At 44.1% G+C, this 10,256-nt stretch overlaps 1 pseudogene; it reads right to left on the reverse strand.

Annotated features, from left to right (window-relative positions):
• LOC147427401 (uncharacterized) lies at positions 1–9,526 on the reverse strand (annotated as a pseudogene).
• Between the last annotated feature and the right edge of the window lie 730 nt (positions 9,527–10,256).

Here is a 10,256-nt window from a genome sequence, read left to right on the forward strand (position 1 = left end):
TTAACTGTAGTCAGCACTCAGGCCTTCACTTGGCTCTGTCACATGTTTTCCACCTTCTGCACACGGACCAGAGCATACCTCTTTCTCATCCGCAGCCTAAGCTCTCTTGCTCTTCAACCTGCAGCAGTCGGTCCCCTACCTGCAGGACGCTTATAGACCCACCCTTCAATCTTATATGCGGGCTTCAGCCCTTGCGCTCTCAGCACCTTGGCGGCTTCTCTCCTTGTAGCCGGCCTTGTGACTCTGTTTCCAATACCCAAGGGTCTGCTCTTGGCCCTCCAATGTGTAGCGCTCCTTTCCTTATGCTCCTGATGGTGACCACCTGCGGCTCCTCTTGGCCCTACAACAGTCCTCGCCACCCTTGCCTCCATGATGGCTTTTCTAAGACACCTTCTCTCCACCCTCACCTTGGCAATGGCTCCTTGCTTATCTGCAGGCCCGGCCCTTGGTTGTTAAGTATGGAGCCTGATTTACCCTTGTAATTTTCTATGGTAAGAGCGCACATTTGTAAGCCCCCATTATGAGGAGAAGCCATCGTGCGTGAAGAAAAATCAGTCGCCGGAAACCAAAATTTTCACGGCCAAAAATCAGCAGCAACTTTACGGGAATATCCCCTTTTCGCCGGAATATTCATCGGAATATTCCTTTTCACCGGAATATTATGGCCGGACGGCGGCCGGAAAGTGGTCGGAAAACAACCGGTCGGTTGGCCAGAGGCCGGTAGTCACTAGCCGATGGTCGGTGGTCGGACGTCAATGCCCGGTGGCCGGTGGTCGGAAGTCAATGACCGGTGGCCTGTGGCCGAATTCAAAAGCGGACTTGTCTTCTCAAGGGCGGCCACACATGGGCGGATTGGAGGGTCCGATTTGGACTTATTCACACAAGGGCGGCTACACATGGCTGCCTCTCATAGGAGAGGACAGCCCTTTTGGCCTATAAAAGAAGGCCATTTTTACACACATTTCATAGTGTGAAGTTGATGCAACAAGGTGAGTGTGAGGTGGTGAGAGTGAAGCAAGGTGGGAGCTCTATCAAGGGTTTAACCCTTTTGTAAACTACTTCTTCTTTTAAAGTCCTAAAGCCATTGAGTGGCTGCTTTCCCGTGGACGTAGCCCACATTGGGTGAACCACGTATATCGTGTGTACTCTCTCTCTCTATCTACTCTATAATCTCTTGTGTGTGAAATCTATCTCTCTCCATTAAGTAATCTACTCAAAAATCTATTTAGCTACGTCTTATTTCTTAACAACTAGTATCAGAGCAAGGTTTGCTCGTAGCTAAATTATCTCAAGGAAAGGATTCCTTGAATTGAGTGGGAGTTATGGCGGAGAAAGGGAAGCTCAAGATTGAGAAGTTCAACGGCAAAAACTACCAACATTGGAAGATGCAGATTGAAGACTATCTCTACCAGAAGGACCTCTATTTGCCACTAGGCGGTCTTGCGAAGAAGCCCGCAACAATGGCAGATGAAGCATGGATTGTCCTTGATCGAAAGGCACTGAGAACAATCCGGTTAAGCTTGGCGTCAACGGTGGCCTTCAATGTTTCGGAGATGAAGACCACGGAGGACTTGATAAAGTCACTTGACAACTTCTACGAGAAACCATCGGCATCCAATAAGGTATTTCTTATGAAGCGCTTGTTCAATCTAAAGATGGCAGAGAATGGTTCCGTTGCACAACACCTAAATGACTTTAACACAAACATAAGTCAACTTCGATCAGTGAAAATCAATTTCAATGACGAAGTGCGAGCTCTCCTTATACTATCATCTCTACCAGATAGTTGGGACAGCCTTGTGATGGATGTAAGTAATTCTATCTCTGGCACGAATACTCTTAATTTTGATGATGTTGTGAGTGTTCTCCTAAGCGAGGAAATGCGAAGGAGAAGCACAGGAGAATCATCAAGTGCTACACTATCAGTGGCAACAAGAGGAAGGCCTAAGCAGAGGTTCAAAAACCAAAAGGGTCGTGATCGCTCAAGGCGGAGCAAGTCACGCACAAAGTCAGTTCTTGAATGTTGGAACTGCGGCAAGAAGGGCCACGTCAAGAAGGATTGCTGGTCCAAGAAAAAGAAGGAGACAAAGTCTCAAGACAACAAGCCAACATCGGAGGTCAATGTGACAGGTAAAGTAGAGCAAGATGATCTAATTCTCTCATTAGACAATGTGTCTAATTCCTGGATAGTAGATTCCGGGGCTTCATTCCATGCGACACCACACAAGCAATATTTCCAAGACTGCACCAAAGGTAATTTTGGGTATGTATACTTGGGAGATGATAAAGCTTGTGAGATTGTCGGCAATGGTACAGTTTCTGTCAAAACTGCTAACGGAAATGAATGGAAGCTTAAAGATGTCAGGCATGTTCCTTCTCTTCACAAAAATTTGATCTCTACAGGACAATTGGACGATGAAGGTCACAACATTGCATTCGGAAACAAACGGTGGAAGATATCAAAGGGATCTTTGGTGGTTTCCAAGGGAGAAAAAGTCGGTACACTTTACTTGTGTACTGTTAACACGCAACCTTCAGCTTGTGCAGCAACTACAGAAGTTGACAGTGCGGTGTGGCACTACCAACTTGGACATATGAGTGCCAAAGGAATGCAAATCCTTCAAACAAAGAAGCTTCTACCAGGTTTGAAAGAAGTGGACTTAGAGTTCTGTGAAGATTGTGTTTATGGTAAACAAAAGAGGGTAAAATTTCAAAAATCAGGAAATGAAAGAAAAAGTAAAAAACTTGAGTTGGTTCATTCTGATGTTTGAGGTCGTGCAAGTACACCATCACTTGGTGGCTCATTGTACTATGTAACATTCATAGACGATGCGACTAGAAAAACATGGGTTTATGTCATGAAGAATAAATCCGATGTATTTTCCATATTTCAAAGGTGGAAAGCCTTTGTGGAGAATGAAACGGGTACCAAGGTTAAATGCCTCAGATCCGACAATGGAGGCGAATATTGTAGCCAAGCTTTTGAAAGCTTTTGTGCTAGCAATGGCATTCGGAGACAAAGGACAACCCCAAGGACACCTCAACAAAATGGGATTTCGGAAAGGATGAACAGGGCAATCATGGAACAAGCACGAAGCATGCGGCTACATGCAGCCCTATCGCTTGAACTTTGGGCGGAAGCTGTAAGTATGTCTGTGTACTTAATCAATCCGTCACCCTCAACGGCATTGGATGGGGGAGTTCCAGAAGAGGCATGGACAGGTAAACCGGTGAATTATGCATTTCTCAAAGTGTTTGGGTGTGAGGCTTTCATGCACATAGATAGAAGCCTAAGATCAAAGCTAGATGCAAAGTCCAAAAAGTGTTTCTTCATTGGCTATGGAGAAGGAGACTTTGGGTATCTTCTATGGAATCCTGAAGATGGTAAAATCTTAAGGAGTAGGGATGTAATTTTTAACGAACAAAATATGTACAAAGATTACTTGGAAAGAAAACAAAAAAAAGAAACAGGTAATGAGTACATGGAGCTTGAGGATGGTGAAGACTCAAGGACTGCAAACGGTGACAATGTGCAACAACGTCAACCAAATGAGGAGCCTTAACCTATTCCCCGAAGATCTACAAGAGCAAGTAGACCTCCAGAAAGGTTTGTTCCTTCCTTCAACCATCTCTTGATCTTAGATTCTGGAGAGCCGGAATCATACAAAGAAGCTATGCAACATGAATCCAAAGAAGAATGGACGAAGAGCATGCAAGTGGAGATAGACTCACTACATCGCAACCAAACATGGGAGTTGGTTGAGTTGCCTAAAGGTAAGCGGGCACTTCAAAACAAATGGGTGTACAAGCTGAAGGACAAAGAAGGCGGGAAGAAAAGGCTTGTCTTAAGCCTTGTGGCTGCGCATGATCTAAATCTCGAGCAAATGGATGTAAATACAGCATTCCCTCACGGTGACTTAGAGAAGGAAATCTACATGCTTCAACCAAAGGGGTATGAAGTAAAAGGTAAGGAGAAAATGGTTTGCAGGTTAAAGAAGAGCTTGTATGGTTTAAAGCAAGCATCTAGACAATGGTACTTCAAGTTTGATCGATGGATGTTGGATCATGGATTCAGAAGATGCAACTCGGATCACTACGTCTACACGAAGAATTTGGGAGATGGGAAATTCATCATCCTAATGTTGTATGTTGATGACATGCTGATTGCAAGTGCTAACATGCAGGACATCAAAGACCTAAAAGAGGAGCTGTCTAAATCTTTTTCAATGAAAGATTTAGGTGCTGCAAAGAGGATACTTGGTATGAAAATATTAAGGGACAGGACGAAGAAGATAATAAAGCTATCTCAAGAAGATTACATCAAGAAGGTACTAGAAAGGTTTGCAATGCAAAATGCAAAACCAGTTTCTACACCTTTGGCTGGTCATTTTAAACTAACGAAGGATATGTGTCCAAAGACACAAGAGGAGATAGCCTATATGTCTAAAGTTCCATATGCTGCAACGGTAGGTTCTCTAATGTATGCTATGGTCTGGACAAGGCCAGACATTGCACATGCAGTGGGAGTTGTGACTAGGTTCATGGACAACCCAGGTAAAGAGCATTGGCAAGCTATGAAGTGGATACTTAGGTATCTAAAAGGGACAACAACAAATTCTTTGTATGTTGGAGGAACTAATATTTTCTAGAAGGGTATGCTGATGCAGATATGGCAGGTGACAAATATACTCGAAGGAGCACTACTGGCTATGTGTTCACAGTTGGAGGCACACCAATAAGCTGGGCTTTAAAGCTGCAGAAAGTGGTTTCACTTTCTACCACGGAAGCAGAGTATGTAGCAATGACGGAGGCAAGCAAAGAAATTATGTGGCTTCACAGATTCTTAGAAGAGCTTGGATTCAAACAAGACAATTGTGTCTTGTACAGTGATAGCCAAAGCGCTATCCATCTTGCGAAGAACTCAGCCTTTCATTCAAGGACAAAGCACATTGAGGTGAGATATCACTTCATACGCACTCTTTTGGAAGAGGGACAGCTAAAGCTAGGAAAGGTGCATACAAGTGAAAATCCTGCAGACATGTTTACGAAGGTGGTCAACAAGGAGAAGTTGAGCTTTTGCTCATCTTCAATCGGCAATCAAGGATAAGAAGCCAGAATGGAAAGCTGTCACAGGTTTGGTTTGGAGATCAGTCTCCAAGTGGGAGATTGTTAAGTATGGAGCCTGATTTACCCTTGTAATTTTCTGTGGTAAAAGCGCACATTTGTAAGGCCCCCATTATGAGGAGAATCCATCGTGCGTGAGGGAAGATCACTCACCGGAAACCAAAATTTTCACAAGAAACAATCAAGGGCAACTTTAGAGGCCTCGGGGACGGAGGCCCCCGAGACATTTTTTCCGTCAGAATATTCCTTTTTGCCAGAATATTATGGCCGGACGGCGGCCGAAAAGTGGTCGGAAAACAACCGGTCGGTTGGCCGGTGGTCGGTAGTCAATGGCCAATGGCCGGTGGTCGGAAGTCAATGGCCGGTGCCGGTAACCGAATTCAATGGCCGGTGGCCAAATTCAAAAGCGGACTTGTCTTCTCAAGGGCGGCCACACATGGGCGGATTGGAGGGTCCGATTTGGACTTATTCACACAAGGGCAGCTACACATGGCTGTCTCTCATAAGTGAGGGCAGCCCTTTTGGCCTATAAAAGAAGGCCATTTCTACACACATTTCATAGTGTGAAGTTGATGCAACAAGGTGAGTGTGAGGTGGTGAGAGTGAAGCAAGGCGGGAGCTCTATCAAGGGTTTAATCCCTTTGTAAACTACTTCTTCTTTTGAAGTGCTAAAGCCATTAAATGACTGCTTTCCCGTGGACGTAGCCCACATTGGGTGAACCACGTATATCGTGTGTACTCTCTCTCTCTATCTACTCTATAATCTCTTGTGTGTGAAATCTATCTCTCTCCATTAAGTAATCTACTCAAAAGTCTATTTAGCTACGTCTTATTTCTTAACAGGTAGCCGAATTCAAAAGCGGACTTGTCTTCTCAAGGGCAGCCACACATGGGCAGATTGAAGGGTCCGATTTGGACTTATCTACACAAGGATGTCTACTCATGGCTGCCTCTCATGAGAGAGGGTAGCCCTTTTGGCCTATAAAAGGAGGCCATTTCTACACACATTTCATAGTGTGAAGTTGATGCAACAAGGTGGGGTGTGAGGTGGTGAGAGTGAAGCAAGGTGGGAGATCCATTAAGGGTATAATCCCTTGTAAACTACTTCTTGTTTTGAAGCACTAAAGCCATTCAGTGGCTGCTTTCCCGTGGACGTAGCCCACATTGGGTGAACCACGTATATCGTGTGTACTCTCTCTCTCTCTCTCTCTCTACTCTATAATCTTTTGTGTGTGAAATCTATCTCTCTCCATTAAGTAATCTACTCAATTATCTATTTAGCTACGTCTCATTTCCTAACATCTGGTATCAGAGCAAGGTTTTCTCGTAGCTAAGTTATCTCAAGGAAAGGATCCTTGAATTGAGTGGGAGTTATGGCGGAGGAAGGGAAGCTCAAGATTGAGAAGTTCAATGGCAAAAACTACCAACATTGGAAGATGCAGATTGAAGACTATCTCTACTAGAAGGACCTCTATCTGCCACTAGGAGGTCTTGCAAAGAAGCTTGCAATGATGGAAGATGAAGCATGGATTCTCCTTGATCGAAAGGCACTGGGAACAATCCGGTTAAGCTTGGCATCAACGGTGGCCTTCAATGTTTCAGAGATAAAGACCACGGAGGACTTGATGAAGTCACTTGACGACTTCTACGAGAAACCATTGACATCCAATAAGGTATTTCTTATGAAGCGCTTGTTCAATCTAAAGATGGAAGAGAATGGTTCAGTTGCAGAACACCTAAATTACTTTAACACAAAGTCAGCTTCGATCGGTGAAAATCAATTTCAATGACGAAGTGCGAGCTCTCCTTATACTATCATCTCTACCAGATAGTTGGGACATCCTTGTGATGGATGTAAGTAATTCTATCTCTGGCACGAATACTCTTAATTTTGATGATGTTGTGAGTGTTCTCCTAAGCGAGGAAATGCGAAGGAGAAGCACAGGAGAATCATCAAGTGCTACACTATCAGTGGCAACAAGAGGAAGGCCTAAGGAGAGGTTCAAAAACCAAAAGGGTCGTGATCGCTCAAGACGAAGCAAGTCACGTACAAAGTCAGCTCTTGCATGTTGGAACTTCGGCAAGAAGGGCCATGTCAAGAAGGATTGCTGGTCCAAGAAGAAGAAGGAGACAACGTCTCAAGACAAAAAGGCAACATCGGAGGTCAATGTGCCAGGTAAAGTAGAGCAAGATGCTCTAATTCTCTCATTAGACAATGTGTTTAATTCCTGGATAGTAGATTCCAGGGCTTCATTCCCTGCGACACCACACAAGCAACATTTCCAATACTACACCAAAGGTAATTTTGGGTATGTATACTTGGGAAATGATGAAGCATGTGAGATTATCGGCAAAGGTACAATTTCTATCAAAACTACTAATGGAAATGAATGGAAGCTTAAAGATGTTAGGCATGTTCCTTCTCTTCGAAAAAATTTGATCTCTATAGGACAATTGGACGATGAAGGTCACAACATTGCATTCGGAAACAAACGGTCCAGAAGATCTCAAAGGGATCTTTGGTGGTTGCCAAGGGAGAAAAAGTCAGTACACTTTACTTGTGTACTGTTAGCACGCAACCTTCAACTTGTGCAGCAACTACAGAAGTTGGCAGTGCGGTGTGGCACTACCGACTTGGGCATATGAGTGCCAAAGGAATGCAAATCCTTCAAACAAAGAAGCTTCTACCAGGTTTGAAAGAAGTGGACTTAGAGTTCTGTGAAGATTGTGTTTATGGTAAACAAAAGAGGGTAAAATTTCAAAAATCAAGAAATGAAAGAAAAAATAAAAAAACTTGAGTTGGTTCATTCTGACATTTGGGGTCCTGCAAGTACACCATCACTTGGTGGCTCATTGTATTATGTAACATTCATAGACGATGCGAAGAAAAACATAGGTTTATGTCATGAAGAATAAGTCCGATGTATTTTCCATATTTCAAAGGTGGAAAGCCTTTGTGGAGAATGAAATAGGTACCAAGGTTAAATGCCTCACATCCGACAATGGAGGTGAATATTGCAGCCAAGCTTTTGAAAGCTTTTGTGCTAGCAATGGAATTCGGAGACAAAGGACAACCCCAAGGACACCTCAACAAAATGGGATTTCAGAAAGGATGAACAGGACAATCATGGAGCGAGCACGAAGCATGCGGCTACATGCAGGCCTATCGCTTGAGCTTTGGGCAAAAGCTCTAAGTACGTCTGTGTACTTAATCAATCGGTCACCCTCAACGACATTGGATGGGGGAGTTCCAGAAGAGGCATGGACAGGTAAACCAGTGAATTATGCATTTCTCAAAGTGTTTGGGTGTGAGGCTTTCATGCACATAGATAGAAGCCTAAGATCAAAGCTAGATGCAAAATCCAAAAATTGTTTCTTCATTGGCTATGGAGAAGGTGACTTTGGGTATCGCCTATGGAATCCTGAAGATGGTAAAATCTTAAGGAGTAGGGATGTAATTTTTAACGAACAAAATATGTACAAATATTACTTGGAAAGAAAACAAACAAAAGAAACAGGTGATGAGTACATGGAGCTTGAGGACGGTGAAGACTCAAGGACTGCAAACGGTGACAATGTGCAACAACATCAACCAAATGAGGAGCCTCAACCTATTCCCCGAAGATCTACAAGAGCAAGAACGGTAGCCGAATTCAAAAGCGTACTTGTCTTCTCAAGGGCGGCCACACATGGGCGGATTGAAGGGTCCGATTTGGACTTATCTACACAAGGGCGGCTACACATGGCTCCCTCTCATGAGAGAGGGTAGCCCTTTTGGCCTATAAAAGGAGGCCATTTCTACACACATTTCATAGTGTGAAGTTGATGCAACAAGGTGAGTGTGAGGTGGTGAGAGTGAAGCAAGGCGGGAGCTCCATTAAGGGTATAATCCCTTTGTAAACTACTTCTTGTTTTGAAGTACTAAAGCCATTGAGTGGCTGCTTGCCCGTGGACGTAGCCCACATTGGGTGAACCACGTATATCGTGTGTACTCTCTCTCTCTCTCTCTCTCTCTCTCTCTCTCTCTCTCTCTCTCTCTCTCTCTCTCTCTCTCTCTCTCTCTATAATCTTTTGTGTGTGAAATCTATCTCTCTCCATTAAGTAATCTACTCAATTATCTATTTAGCTACATCTCATTTCCTAACACTTGGCTCCGTGCTTGCGGTCCTCTACCACACGGCCATGCCATCTGTAGCGCACTCGACGTCTCCTCTTGCTTGGCTGCTAGCGCAGATCCCCTTTTTCACCTGCAGTTCATGGCAGCCCTCTGTAGCGCCACCTCCATTCTTGTACTCAACAGTGACCTGAGTCTTATAGGGCGAAGCCAGGAACAGGTTCCATTATTTCTGACCTCAGTGAGTTTAGCCCCAAGCTTGGTTTCCAACACGTGACTGAGGGGCATAAACTATAAACTCTTCTCTCTCATTTGTAGCATAACCAAACATATGCCCCTGATCATCAGTTCATAGCGCCCCCCCTCATTTCATGCCATTGGCGAGCTCTTTTGAGGTCGCCTTTGCAATCTTTGTCATGGACCCCATCACTTGGCGACCCTTTCTTCATGCATTCCATGCCACGTAGTGAGCTCCAATAGCATCCCTACCTGCCTTTTTCTACTCTAGTTGCCGCCTCTCTTTTCCATGCAAATTGGCGTGCCCCTTTCCCCACCCTTGCAGTTGCCGACAGCCCACCAACTCAATGACGGTGCTGAAATATCCATTGCCTTACAGAAAGTTTAACTGAGTTTGATAGTTCAAAGAAAAACTCCTTCTAGTCTTCGTTCCCACATTCTCTAGGCGCTCCAAGTGATGACATTTCCGATCGAAATCCCACCAAGAAGATAGTCTCATGAGACCACCATATTAGGCACTCTTTTTGACCGAAGCTTTTCCTAGCATAATATATTCCTTTGATAGCCCCCGTCAAACTGGAAATAACCTCGCTTGTCTATGTCATAGGCTTTGTAAAGCCGCCTTCCTTCAAGATGCAAACAAAGATGATAAATTTTGGAAAAATCCCGTCCCTTCAAAGCCGCTATATACCGCAATGAAGGCATTATATGTGATGATAATTATTTGGATAAGAGCACCACATTAGGCACTTATATTGATTAGTATTTTCAAGCAGAATAT

The sequence above is a fragment of the Adiantum capillus-veneris genome, chromosome 23, assembly GCF_014529385.1.
Source record: "Adiantum capillus-veneris isolate H3 chromosome 23, ASM1452938v2, whole genome shotgun sequence".
In the NCBI taxonomy this organism is placed as follows: domain Eukaryota; kingdom Viridiplantae; phylum Streptophyta; class Polypodiopsida; order Polypodiales; family Pteridaceae; genus Adiantum; species Adiantum capillus-veneris.